This window comes from Oncorhynchus nerka, linkage group LG10 (assembly GCF_034236695.1).
Source record: "Oncorhynchus nerka isolate Pitt River linkage group LG10, Oner_Uvic_2.0, whole genome shotgun sequence".
In the NCBI taxonomy this organism is placed as follows: Eukaryota; Metazoa; Chordata; class Actinopteri; order Salmoniformes; family Salmonidae; genus Oncorhynchus; species Oncorhynchus nerka.
The window spans coordinates 47,633,004-47,647,300 of NC_088405.1; positions in this window are offsets into that span (position 1 = coordinate 47,633,004).

Sequence of the window (14,297 nt, forward strand, 5' to 3'; positions counted from 1 at the left end):
GCTAACACCAAACTTGTTTGCTTATTTTTTTCTTTAAGCAATGGCTTTTTTCTGGCCTCTCTTCCGTAAAACCCAGCTCTGTGGAGTGTACGGCTTAAAGTGGTCCTATGGACAGATACTCCAATCGCCGCTGTGGAGCTTTGCAGCTCTTTCAGTGTAATCTTTTTTTTCTTTGTTCCCGCTCTGATTAATGCCCTCCTTGCCTGGTCTGTGAGTTTTGGTGGGTGGCCCTCTCTTGGCAGGTTTTATTGTGGTGCCATATTCTTTCCCTTTTTGAATAATGGATTTAATGGTGCGTCATTGTATGTTGAAAGTTTAGTAGATTTCTTTATAACCCAACCCTGATCTGTTCTTCTCCACAACTTTGTCCCTGACCTGTTTGGAGAACTCCTTGGTCTTCATGGTGCGGCATGCTTGGTGGTGCGCCTTATTTAGTGGTCTTACAGACTCTGGGGCCTTTTAGAACAGGTGTATATCTACTGAGATCATGTGACAGATCATGTGACACTTCGATTGCACACAGGTGGACTTTATTTAACTAATTATGTGACGTCTGAAGGTAATTGGTTGCACCAGATCTTATTTAGGGGCTTCATAGCACAGGGGGTGAATACAAATACATGCACCACTTTTCCATTTTTTATTTTTAAGAATTTTTTAAACATGTTATTTTTTTTCATTTCATTTCACCAATTTGGACTATTTTGTGTATGTCCATTACATGAAATCCAAATAAAAATCCATTTAAATTACAGGTTGTAATGCAGCAAAATAGGAAAAACGCCAAGGGGGATGAATACTTTTGCAAGGCACTGTATTAACTCTCCGATTTGAAAATGCTAATTAGCGTCAAAGTAGACATTATGCATAACTACAAATCCCTGCAAGCTCCTGCACATCTTTGCTGTCAGCTAACTAGCTACCTTGATCCAAAAAGAAAGATATTGAGCATTTTCATTTGTTCCATATTTTATTTAAGTATTTTTTTGTCTTATTTATGCATTTGGTCTGGTACAGAATACTATCCTAGTAGCAGTCAGATATTTGCAATAAATACTAGGCTAGCGTGTTGCAAAGAAGCTAGCTAGCTAGTTACAATAGCTACTTACCGAGATGTTAGCAACATACCCTTATTTTACCAGATCCTCTTCTCCTTCCGCCAGTCGTCTATATTTAATCCCTTACAATTTCTGCCAACTATATGAACAAGGTGAAATCTGCAGTACCAGTCAAAAGTTTGGACACACCTACTCATTCAATGTTTTTTCTTTATTTGGAATATTTTCAACATTGTAGAATAATAGTGAAGACATCAAAACTATGAAATAACACATGTGGAATAATTTAGTAACCAAAAAAGTGTTCAATCAAAATAGTTTCTTCAAAGTAGCCACCATTTGCTTTGATGACAGCTTTACACACTCTTGGCATTCTCTCAACCAGCTACATCTGGAATGCTAAATAATTCCATATAAGTTATTTCATAGTTTTGATCTCTTCACTATTATTCTACAATGTAGAAAATTTTAAAAATAAAGAAAAACCTGCAGCATTGAAGGTCCGCAAGAACACAGTGGCCTCTATCATTCATAAAAGGAAGAAGTTTGGAACCAACAAGTCTCTTCCTAGAACTGGCCGCCCGGCCAAACTGAGCAATCGGGGGAGAAGGGCCTTGGTCATGGAGGTGACAAACATCTCTGCAGCACTCCACCAATCAGGCCTTTATGGTAGAGTGGCCAGACGGAAGTACAGAGGAAAACCTGCTCCAGAGTACTCAGGACCTCAGACTGGGGTGATGGTTCACCTTCCAACAGGGCAACGACCCTAAGCACACAGTCAACACAATGGAGGAGTGGCTTCGGGACAAGTCTCTGAATGTCCTTGAGTGGCCCAGGCAGACCCCGGACTTGAACCCAATTGAACATCTCTGGAGAGACCTGGAAATAGCTGTGCTGCGACGCTCCCCATCCAACCTGACCGAGCTTGAGAGGATCTGCAGAGAAGAATGGGAAAACTTCCCAAATACAGGTGTGCCAAGCTTGTATCGTCATACCCAAGAAGACTCGAGGCTGTAATCACTGCTAAAGCCGCTTCAACAAAGTACTGAGTAAGTGTCTGAATACTTATGTAAATGTGATTTTTCAAATATATTTTTTATATATTTGCACAAAAATCTAAATTAATGTTTTTTTTTTGTCCAGCAATATTTTGGACCCGCACTGAGAGTTAGTGCGCATGTGATGTTCCGTATTAAACCCGATGCAACTCGGATATTGACTGTTCATGAATCGGCCGATGCGAACGTGAGTAGATTAGATTACCTTGAAAACAAGTTGGACATCTTGTGTCCAGTTCTTATTATACCTCAGTGGGTTAGACTAGCCATAGCCAGGTGCACGGGGGTCAGCTTAATGTTTATATAGCAGGTTACAGGGGGAAAAAGTATTTGATCCCCTGCTGATTTTGTACGTTTGCCCACTGACAAAGAAATGATCAGTCTATAATTTTAATGGTAGGTTTATTTGAACAGTGAGAGACAGAATAACAACAAAATCCAGAAAAACGCATGTCAAAAATGTTCTAAATTGATTTGCATTTTAATGAGGGAAATAAGTATTTGACCCCTCTGCAAAACATGACGTAGTACTTGGTGGCAAAACCCTTGTTCGCAATCACAGAGGTCAGACGTTTCTTGTAGTTGGCCACCAGGTTTGCACACATCTCAGGAGGGACTTTGTCCCACTCCTCTTTGCAGATCTTCTCCAAGTCATTAAGTTTTCGAGGCTGACCTTTGGCAACTCGAACCTTCAGCTCCCTCCACAGATTTTCTATGGTATTAAGGTCTGGAGACTGGCTAGGCCACTCCAGGACCTAATGTGCTTCTTCTTGAGCCACTCATATGTTGCCTTGGCCGTGTGTTTTGGGTCATTGTCATGCTGGAATACCCATCCACGACCCATTTTCAATGCCCTGGCTGAGGGAAGGAGGTTCTCACCCAAGATTTGATGGTACATGGCCCCGTCCATCTTCCCTTTGATGCGGTGAAGTTGTCCTGTCCCCTTAGCAGAAAAATACCCCCAAAGCATAATGTTTCCACCTCCATGTTTGACAGTGGAGATGGTGTTCTTGGGGTCATAGGCAGCATTCCTCCTCCTCCAAACACGGCGAGTTGAGATGATGCCAAAGAGCTCCATTTTCTTCTCATCTGACCACAACACTTTCACCCAGTTGTCCTCTGAATCATTCAGATGTTCATTGGCAAACTTCAGACAGGCATGTATATGTGCTTTCTTGAGCAGGGGGACCTTGCGGGAGCTGCAGGATTTCAGTCCTTCACAGCGTAGTGTTACCAATTGTTCTCTTGGTGACTATGGTCACAGCTGCCTTGAGATCATTGACAAGATCCTCCCGTGTAGTTCTGGGCTGATTCCTCACTGTTCTCATGATCATTGCAACTCCACGAGGTGAGATCTTGCATGGAGCCCCAGGCAGAGGGAGATTGACAGTTCTTTTGTGTTTCTTCCATTTGCGAATAATCACACTAACTGTTGTCACCTTCTCACCAAGCTGCTTGGCAATGGTCTTGTAGCCCATTCCAGCCTTGTGTAGGTCTACAATCTTGTCCCTGACATCCTTGGAGAGCTCTTTGGTCTTGGCCATGGAGGAGAGTTTGGAATCTGATTGATTCATTGCTTCTGTGGACAGGTGTCTTTTATACATGTAACAAGCTGAGATTTAGGAGCACTCCCTTTAAGAGTGTGCTCCTAATCTCAGCTCGTTACCTGTATAAAAGACACTTGGGAGCCAGACATTTTTCTGATTGAGAGGGGGTCAAATACTTATTTCCCTCATTAAAATGCAAATCAATTTAGAACATTTTTGACATGCGTTTTTCTGGATTTTTAAAATATTATTCTGTCTCATTGTTCAAATAAACCTACCTTAAATTTATAGACTGATCATTTCTTTGTCAGTAGGCAAACGTACAAAATCAGCAGGGGACCAAATACTTGTTTCCTCACTGTATCTTTGACGACCATCCAATTTGATTTCTCTTTGCCATATATTTTTAACTGTTATTTTTAACAAAAGTTCTGAAACTTTATACATTTTACAGACACAGTATATTTTACATTAGTTATCTTGTTGTTTTAGTCCCAACCTTCAACCCCACTCAACCCCTCCCATCTATCTCTTGACACCATCCATTTTCTTATTTCTATTTGCCGTATATTGTGTGCTGTGTGTATATACTGTGCTGATGTTTTACAAAATGTGAACATTTCAATTCCCATAGTTTCTACAGATAGCAAATGTTTTCTTTCATTTCCAAAAAGTATTATTATATTATTGATCGATTGACTATGACTTTTCAAATCACCCAGCACTGCTATTTTCAGAGTTGGCTACAGGTAAATGTTACAATTCTTCAGCCATTCCTGGACCTATGACCAGAAACAAGCTAAATATGGACAGTACCAAAACAAATGATCCACTGATTCTGTGTTTTCGCAGCAAAATCTGCAGCACTGGGATGGTTGTATCCTGCACAAAAATAACATTCTATTGTTTGCAAGAATGTTTTGAATCCGGTGTCGTCGTCAGTCCATGTGCCATGGAATCGGTACATCGAAAATCTCTTCCCAACTATTTTGCAAGCTATAAGGCACAGCTGTCAATTGTTTGGTCCTTAAATTAAAGAGGATACCTTTTTTGAGTGTAGCGAAATGCTTGTGCTTCTAGTTCCGAGTGCAGTGTTGTCTAATAACTAATCCAATAATTCCCCAACAACTACCTAATACATACAAATCTAAAGGGGTGAATGAGAATATGTACATGTAAGTCTATGAATGAGCAATGGCCAAGTGGCATAGGCAAGGTACAAAAGATGGAATAAAATATGGAGAACCTTTATGGTATGGAGAACCTTTATGGAGAAGCTTGGGGTCTTGGTCAGCCTCACTTCAGGGTATAGGCCTCAGTCTAACAGGCAGGTGGAGAAGATGAACCAGGAGCTGGGGAGGAGTCACTGCCAGGTCCGGCAGGAAGAGTGGGCCCGATTCCTTCCATGGGTGGAGTGCGGCAAGAATTTGTTAAGTTACTCCTCCACCGGGCTGACTCCCTTCCAGTGTGTCCTAGGTTTTCAGCCTGCCCTGGCTCCGTGGACCCCGGAACAGACCGAAGCTCCTGTGGTGGTTGAGTGGTTCAGGCGCACATAAGAAGTGTTGAGCGAGGCTCACGTGAGATTCCAGCATGCTGTCCACCTTCAGGAGGAGCAGGCAGGCGGCCACCGCAGTGAGACTCCAGTGTTCCATCCTGGGGATCATGTCTGGCTCTCTAACAAGAACCTCCCACTCCACCTGCCCTGCAAGAAGCTGAGCCCCCAGGTTTGTGGGACCATTCATGATTCTCCGGAGGGTCAACGAGGTGACTTATAGGTTACAGCTTCCCAGTGACTACCGTATCTCACCTTCTTTTCATGTCTGTCTTCTCAGGCTGGTGGTTCCTGATCCCCTGGCTAATGCTGTCCCCTAAGACACCCCTCCGGCCCCCCTGGACACCAAGGGAGGTCCCGCCTATGCCGTCAGATCTCTACTGGACTACCTACGTCGTGGGGGTTGGCTCCTGGACCTGGTGGACTGGGAGGGGTACGGCCCAGAGGGGCGGTGTTGGGTTACAGTGGAACCGCCCGGAATGGCCGCGTCAGGGGGGGTACTGTCATGTCTATTTCGGCTCCTCCCCTCTGACGTTCTACGTCGCCGGTTTACTAGACATCGGCCCTGGCAACCATCATTACGTGCACCTGGCATCAATCATTACGCCCACCTGCGCTGCATCATGAGGCACACCTGGACTCCATTACCTCTCTCTTTACCTCCCCTTTATCTTATGTTCTTTCCCCAGGCAATATTGTTTCTCTGATTCATGTCAACACACTACTCCTATCGTTCCATGTTCTTTGTTATATTAAACTTACCACCTGCTTCTAGACTCCCAGTGTCGACATTACAAGGGTTGGTCACTGTTCTATCATGATAGGACAATAAATAAATAAACTATATTTTGTATATCCCATATCTGCACAAAATTGAAAGCTCTCTCTTGTCACAACTCCAGCTGGCAGATGCATATGGCCTCTGGCATTTACAACCATTTTCCTTTTTCACTCACTTATCTCCACACTTTTCCAAACACAAACCCCCCCCCCCCCACCTTCCATTACACCTGCACATACCCACATACTGTGCCATCTATGTCCTCTGTTTGCTGTGTTTTATTCCAAACATGTTGATTCCTACCTAATATCTCGCTTTTGTGTACTTTTGTTTTCCTTATATTTGAAGATGTATTATATAAATAATCAATCTTTCGCCTAATGCTGTCTTATCTATTGATTAACACTATAAATAGGAAGTTGAATACTAATTATTTTACAACATTCCCTATCTTGAATGGTATAGTCTATTTGTAGTTTATTTCTTTATCGATTGTTGTATTTTATTGTTTTCCTAGTTTATTTCTATTACAATCCCTACCATGGATAGTATTGGGTGTTCCATTATTCAACTCCTCTATGGGAACTTGTAATATTTAAAATAGCCATGGAGTAGTCTTGGTGTTTCGGAACAATTGGTTATCAATATACAGTTTATCGACTATAAGAGCTACACGTTTCCCTTTAATCTATTCACCTTGAAGAGTGGTTCAGATCTTTGTACCGTTCTGTAATTTCCTTCGGGAACTGATCATTCATGCCTATTTTTGTGCCAGCGAATCTTTTACCCAGGCTTTTAATCATTAGTTTGTCTTCAAAGAATGCAAATTTGGCAACGATTGGGCGCTCATATCTCTGTCCTCTTTCCGAAATGTTAGAGTTTAATTTTGTCGACAGTATCACCTGAGATCTGTAGCGCTATAAGAAAGAATTCTTTCACCACATGTTCTGGATCTTCACCCACTTTTTATTTGATACCAGTAAGTACTAGATTTTCTCTCATATATGTAGTCTGTGTTACAAGTAAGGCTTCTCTCAGAAACGTGTTCTCCTTTCTAAGTTCTTTAACGTCTGTTTCAATTGCATTGAGTGTACGTTTTAGCTTGTTTCTTTCTTTCTCCGTTGTCACAGCTTTTTCGTCAATCATCTCGAGGCTCGCCTTCAACTCCTTTATATCTTTACTGACTTGTTCAAGTTTATAATTTGACAACTTTAGCAAGTCAGTTTCCACGCATACCATTCCCGGTGGTGAAGAGAATACATTGTCTGTGTCCGTTGAGGAGTTTCTTTTGGGGATTGGTTCTCCATGCTTACTTTCTGACATGTTTTGATGTTGATTGTATTGATGATATTGGTCGATACATTTCTCTAGCCTCATAATTTGTTTTGTGTTGTTATCCAGATTGAAATGTATTGCCCGCGAGTATGTGGAGTGAAGTGCTAATATTTAGTCAAACTTGCAAATATTGAATATTACATTTTAATCTTGAGGCATTCCGAACCGCTGTAGTCAGTCCACCGTGACACCTCCCCTCCCTATTCTTTCCCTATTCATTTTCTCCATAGGAATGGCTAAATGAACCAGAGGTAACTCACTTCTGTTTTTTAGGACTACAAGCTGGTGAGCTATATAGCCTCTCCCGTCCACTGGTTAGAATGGGTTATGCTAGCTATGCTAAGCTGGCATGAACTTCGTGTAAAGTGAAATGTGTTTTTATTTCGTGATATCCAGATCCCGTACAGTACTACAGTTTCCGAAAGCATTTCACCAAGACACTGTGTATGTGTGTCTTTCTAGGTATGTCATTCATTTGATGAAAATAAAACATAGTACAAATGTTATCAACAAATTCTGAATCTTCCACGACACTAACCCTGATTCAGATGATCATCCTACCCATGGTACATTACAGAGACATCATTTATAGATTGGGCCTCACTCCCCCAATTCTGAGATATCTACTGCAGCCCTCTTCCTCTACATACAACACCTGTTCTGCCAGTCACATTCTGTTAAAGGTCCCCAAAGCACACAAATCCTTGGGTCGCTCCTCTTTTCAGTTCGCTGCAGCTATCGACTGGAACGAGCTGCAACAAACAATCAAACTGGACAGTTTTATCTCATTCTCTTCATTCAAAGACTCAATCATGGACACTCTTACTGGCAGTTCTGGCTGCTTCACATGATCTATTGTCTCTACCTTCTTGCCCTTTGTGCTGTTGTCTGTGCCAAATAATATTTGTACCATGTTTTGCGCTGCTACCACGTTGTTGTCATGTTGTGTCGCTACCATGCTGTGTGGTCATGTGTTGCTGCCTTGATATGTTGTCTTCGGTCACTCTTTATGTAGTGTTGTCTCTTGTCGTGATGTGACCTATATTTATATTTTATGTTTTTTTTTTTATTCCTGCCTGTAGGAGGCCTTTTGCCTTTTGGTAGTCCATCGTTGTAAATAAGAATTTGTTCATAACTGACTTGCCTAGTTAAATAAAAAATCTATAAAATGAACAAGCTCACAGAACGGGACCGACGAGTGCTGAAGCACTGTCCTTGGTTGCAACACTCACTACAGAGTTAAAAAATGCCTCTGGAAGCAACATCAGCACAATAAATATTTGTCAGGAACATCATGAAATGGCTTTCCATGGCTGAGCAGTTGCACACAAGCCTAAGATCACCATACGCAATGCCAAGCATCAGCGGTGGCCCGTTCCTGTAGGTTCATGCTCTACAACATCCGCAGAGTACGACCCTGCCTCACACAGGAAGCGGCGCAGGTCCTAATCCAGGCACTTGTCATCTCCCGTCTGGATTACTGCAACTCGTTGTTGGCTGGGCTCCCTGCCTGTGCCATTAAACCCCTACAACTCATCCAGAACGCCGCAGCCCGTCTGGTGTTCAACCTTCCCAAGTTCTCTCACGTCACCCCGCTCCTCCGCTCCCTCCACTGGCTTCCAGTTGAAGCTCGCATCCGCTACAAGACCATGGTGCTTGCCTACGGAGCTGTGAGGGGAACGGCACCTCAGTACCTCCAGGCTCTGATCAGGCCCTACACCCAAACAAGGGCACTGCGTTCATCCACCTCTGGCCTGCTCGCCTCCCTACCACTGAGGAAGTACAGTTCCCGCTCAGCCCAGTCAAAACTGTTCGCTGCTCTGGCCCCCCAATGGTGGAACAAACTCCCTCACGACGCCAGGACAGCGGAGTCAATCACCACCTTCCGGAGACACCTGAAACCCCACCTCTTTAAGGAATACCTAGGATAGGATAAAGTAATCCCTCTCACCCCCCTCCCCCTTAAAAGATTTAGATGCACTACTGTTCCACTGGATGTCATAAGGTGAATGCACCAATTTGTAAGTCGCTCTGGATAAGAGCGTCTGCTAAATGACTTAAATGTAAATGTAAATGTAAAGCTCGCAGCCATTGGACTCTGGAGCAGTGTAAACGTGTTCTCTGGGGTGATGAGTCACGCTTCACCATCTGGCAGTCTGACGGACTAATCTGGGTTTGGCGGATGCCAGGAGAACACTACCTGCCCGAATGCATAGTGCCAACTGTAAAGTTTGGTAGGTAGCTAGCTATATAACTCTTTGAAAATAACTAGCTTAGTATTCATGGAACATTATAAATATCTGACTGCTACGAGGATAGTATTCTATACATGACACAAGTCCTAATGCATAAATAAAACACCAAATATTACTTCCTTGTACAGAAAATTAAAATCAATATATCTTTAATTTTGGATCAAGGTAGCTAGCTAGCTGACAGTAAAGGTGTCAGCTGGAGATGACATGCAGGCGCTTACAGGGATTTGTAGTCTTGCATGATTTCTACTTGAATTAGTATTTTCAAATCTGAGAGTAAACAGAGCAGAATATATTTATACAAGTCAACTTGTCCAAGTGATATTTACAAGGTTGTCAAAACATCACACTAAGGCAAGCCTACACAAAACATAGCCCTTATTTGAAGTTTTTCTAAAATCCACAATGGATCAAATGAATGGTGAAAAACGATTGGAACCATTTCCATGTTTGACCACCAGGTTTTATGGGGCTTAATGGCTGCTTGGTAATGTGATGTAATAATTTCCATGGTAATGTAGAATGTTAATTCAAATTATGTTAACTGATGGGGCTCATGCAAAATAATGTATTCTTTGTAATGTCAGTTGAGTTTAATCAACAAATTACAGCACATACAGTCTTGGCCAAAAGTTTTGAGAATGACACAAATATTAATTTCACAAAGTCTGCTGCCTCAGTTTGTATGATGGCAATTTGCATATACTCCAGAATGTTATGAAGAGTGATCAGTTGAATTGCAATTGAAGTCACTCTTTGCCATGCAAATGAGCGGAATCCCCCCCAAAACATTGCCACTGCATTTCAGCCCTGCCACAGTGATTCTCTCATTAACACAGGTGTGAGTGTTGACGAGGACAAGGCTGGAGATCACTCTTTCATGCTGATTGAGTTCGAATAACAGACTGGAAGCTTCAAAAGGAGGATGGTGCTTGGAATCATTGTTCTTCCTCTGTCAACCATGGTTACCTGCAAGGAAACAAGTGCTGTCATCATTGCTTTGCACAAAAAGGGCTTCACAGGCAAGGATGTTGCTGCCAGAAAGATTGCACCTAAATCAACCATTTATTGGATCATCAAGAACTTCAAGGAGAGCAGTTCAATTGTTGTGAAGAAGGCTTCAGGGCGCCCAAGAAAGTCCAGCAAGCACCAGGACCATCTCCTAAAGTTGATTCAGCTGCGGGATCGGAGCACCACCAGTACAGAGCATGCTCAGGAATGGCAGCAGGCAGGTGTGAGTGCATCCGCACGCACAGTGAGGCAAATACTTTTGGAGGATGGCCTGGTCAAGAAGGGCAGCAAAGAAGCCACTTCTCTCCAGGAAAAACATCAGGGACAGACTGATATTCTGCAAAAGGTACAGGGATTGGACTGCTGAGAAGTGGGGTAAAGTCATTTTCTCTGAATCCCCTTTCCGATTGTTTGGGGCATCCAGAAAAAAGCTTGTCCGGAGAAGACAAGGTGAGCGCTACCATCAGTCCTGTGTCATGCCAACAGTAAAGCATCCTGAGACCATTCATGTGTGGGGTTCCTTCTCAGTACCAACACATCCTCCAAGGGCAACTTCTCACCAACCATCCAGGAACAGTTTGGTGACAAACAATGCCTTTTCCAGCATGATGGAGCACCTTGCCATAAGGCAAAAGTGATAACTAAGTATAAAAAGTGATAACTAAGATAACTAAGGCTCGGGGGGCAAAACATTGATATTTTGGGTCCATGTCCAGGAAACGCTCCAGACCTTAATCCCATTGAGAACTTGTGGTCAATCCTCAAGAGGTAGGTGGACAAAAGAAAACAACTAATTCTGACAAACACAAAGCATTGATTATGCAAGAATGGGCTGCCATCAGTCAGGACGTGGCCCAGAAGTTAATTGACAGCATGCCAGGGTGGATTGCAGAGGTCTTGAAAAAGAAGGGACAACACTGCAAATATTGAATCTGCATCAACTTCATGTAATTGTCAATAAAAGCTTTTGACACTTGTGAAATGCTTGTAATGATACTTCAGTATTCCATAGTAACATCTGACAAAAATATCTAAAGACACTGAGGCAGCAGACTTTGTGAAAATTAATATTTGTGTCCTCACAACTTTTGGACACGACTGTACAGTTGAAGTCAGAAGTTTACAAGGACCTTAGACAAATATATTTAAACTCAGTTTTTCACTATTTCTGACATTTAATCCTAGTAAAAAATCCCCTGTCTTAGGTAAATTAGGATCACCACTTTATTTTAAGAATGTGAAATGTCAGAATAATAGTAGAGAGTGATTTATTTCAGCTTTTTTTTCTTTCACCACATTCCCAGTGGGTCAGAAGTTTACATATACTCAATTAGTATTTGGTAGCATTGCCTTTAATGTGTTTAACTTGGGTCAAATGTTTCGGGTTGCCTTCCACAAGCTTCCCACAATAAATTGGGTAATTTTTGGCCCATTCCTCATGACAGAGCTGGTGTAACTGAGTCAGGTTTGTAGGCCTCCTTGCTTGCACACGCTTTGTCAGTTCTGCCCATTCATTTTCTACAGGAAAATGCACTTCACAAAATACAGGGCTTTGTGATGGCTACTTCAATATATCCACATAATTTTCCTGCCTCAGGATGCCATGTATTTTGTGAAGTGCACCAGTCCCTCATGCAGCAAAGCACCCCCACAACATGATGCTGCCACCCCCGTCCTTCACGGTTGGGATGGTGTTCTTCAACTTGTAAGGCACCCCCCTTTTCTTCCAAACATAATGATGGTCATTATGACCAAACAGTTCTATTTTTGTTTCATCAAACCGAAGGACATTTCTCCAAAAAGTATGATCTTTGTCCCCATGTGCAGCTGCAAACTATAGTCTGTCTTTTTTATGTCGATTTTGGAGCAGTGGCTTCTTCCTTGCTGAACGGCCTTTCAGGTTATGTCAAAATAGGACTCGTTTTACTGTGGATATAGATACTTTTGTACCTGTTTCCTTCAGCATCTTCACAAGGTCCTTTGCTGTTGTTCTGGGATTGATTTGCACTTTTCACACCAAAGTAGGTTAATCTCCAAAGTACGTTCATCTCCAGGAGACGGAACGCGTCTCCTTCCTGAGCTGTATGATGGCTGCGTGGTCCAATGGTGTTTATACTTGCGTACTATTTTTTGTGCAGATGAACGTGGTACCTTCAGGCGTTTGGAAATTGCTCCCAAGGATGAACCAGACTTGTGGGGGTCTACAACTCTTTTTCTGAGGTCTTGATTTATTTCCTTTGATTTTCCCATGATGTCAAGCAATGAGGCACTGAGTTTGAAGGTAGGCCTTGAAATACATCCACAGGTACACATCCAATTGACTCAAAGTATGTCAATTAGCCAATCAGAAGCTTTTAAAGCCATGACATAATTTGCTCGAATTTTCCAAGCTGTTTAAAGGCACAGTCAACTTAGTGTATGTAAACTTCTGACCCACTTGAATTGTGATACAGTGAGTTATAAGTGAAATAATCTGTCTGTAAACAATTGTTGGAATAATTTCTTATCAGTAGATGTCCTAACCGACTTGCCAAAACTACAGTTTGTTAACAAGAAATTTGTGGAGTGGTTGAGAAACAAGTTTTTATAACTCCACCCTAAGTGTATGTAAACTTCCGACTTCAACTGTACCTGTATTTTAGCACATACAGTGCCCGTAGAAAGTCTACACCTTCACATTTTGCTGCTATAAATTCAATCTCAAATTAAATGACATTTTTTTCCCTTACAGATCTATACAAGCTACTCCACATTTTTAAAGTGAAAGAAAGTTATAGAAATTTTCCAAATTAAGAAAAAAAAAATTATGAAATATCATAATTGGATAAGTCTACACTCCCCAGAGTTAATACTTGGTGGATGCACCTTTTGTCGCCATTATAGCTGTGAATCATTTTCATTAAGATTCTTCCAACTCTGCAACTCTTAGGCAAACGTGTCTATTGTTTTTGTCAAATTTACTCAGGCTCAGTAAATTTGGTTTTGGATCATTGATGGACAGAACATTTAAGTCAGGATGTAACATAATTTTGCCACTTTAACAAGTCTTTATTCAGACCACAGTCTGAAATAAAAATGTTGCGTCTGCCCATCAATTTTGAGATTTGTTGGTATTTTGGTCTATTAATATTAGTCTTTCCAAACATAATAATATATCATATTTATATTAAAAATTAAGAAACTTGATTAAACTTTTTTTTTCTTTAGTTTAGCATTTAAAAAAATATATTTAAAATTGATCTGTTATTTTACCAGGTAAGTTGAATGAGAACACGTTCTCATTTACAGCAACGACCTGGGGAATAGTTACAGGGGAGAGGAGGGGGATGAATGAGCCAATTGTAAACTGGGGATTATTAGGTGACCGTGATGGTTTGAGAGCCAGATTGGGAATTTAGCCATCATACTACGGTCATCAACATTTTAAAGAATTTGAACCACTTGAAAATGGACATCCATCCATAATTTCAAAGTTCACTACATAAAATTGCACATAATTTAAAAGCCGATTTCATAGTGTTACATACTAAACTATATTAATAACTTAATTTTAAAAGATGGTGATTGGGTCTAAATAAGCATTTGTGGTTTGGTAGTCTAAAATCAGTGTACTTGTCTTTAATGTCATTTCCCAAAAGTCAGACTCTTCCTACACATCAACTCATTTATCTCAGCTTTAGAAGCATCTGCATTCACCAAA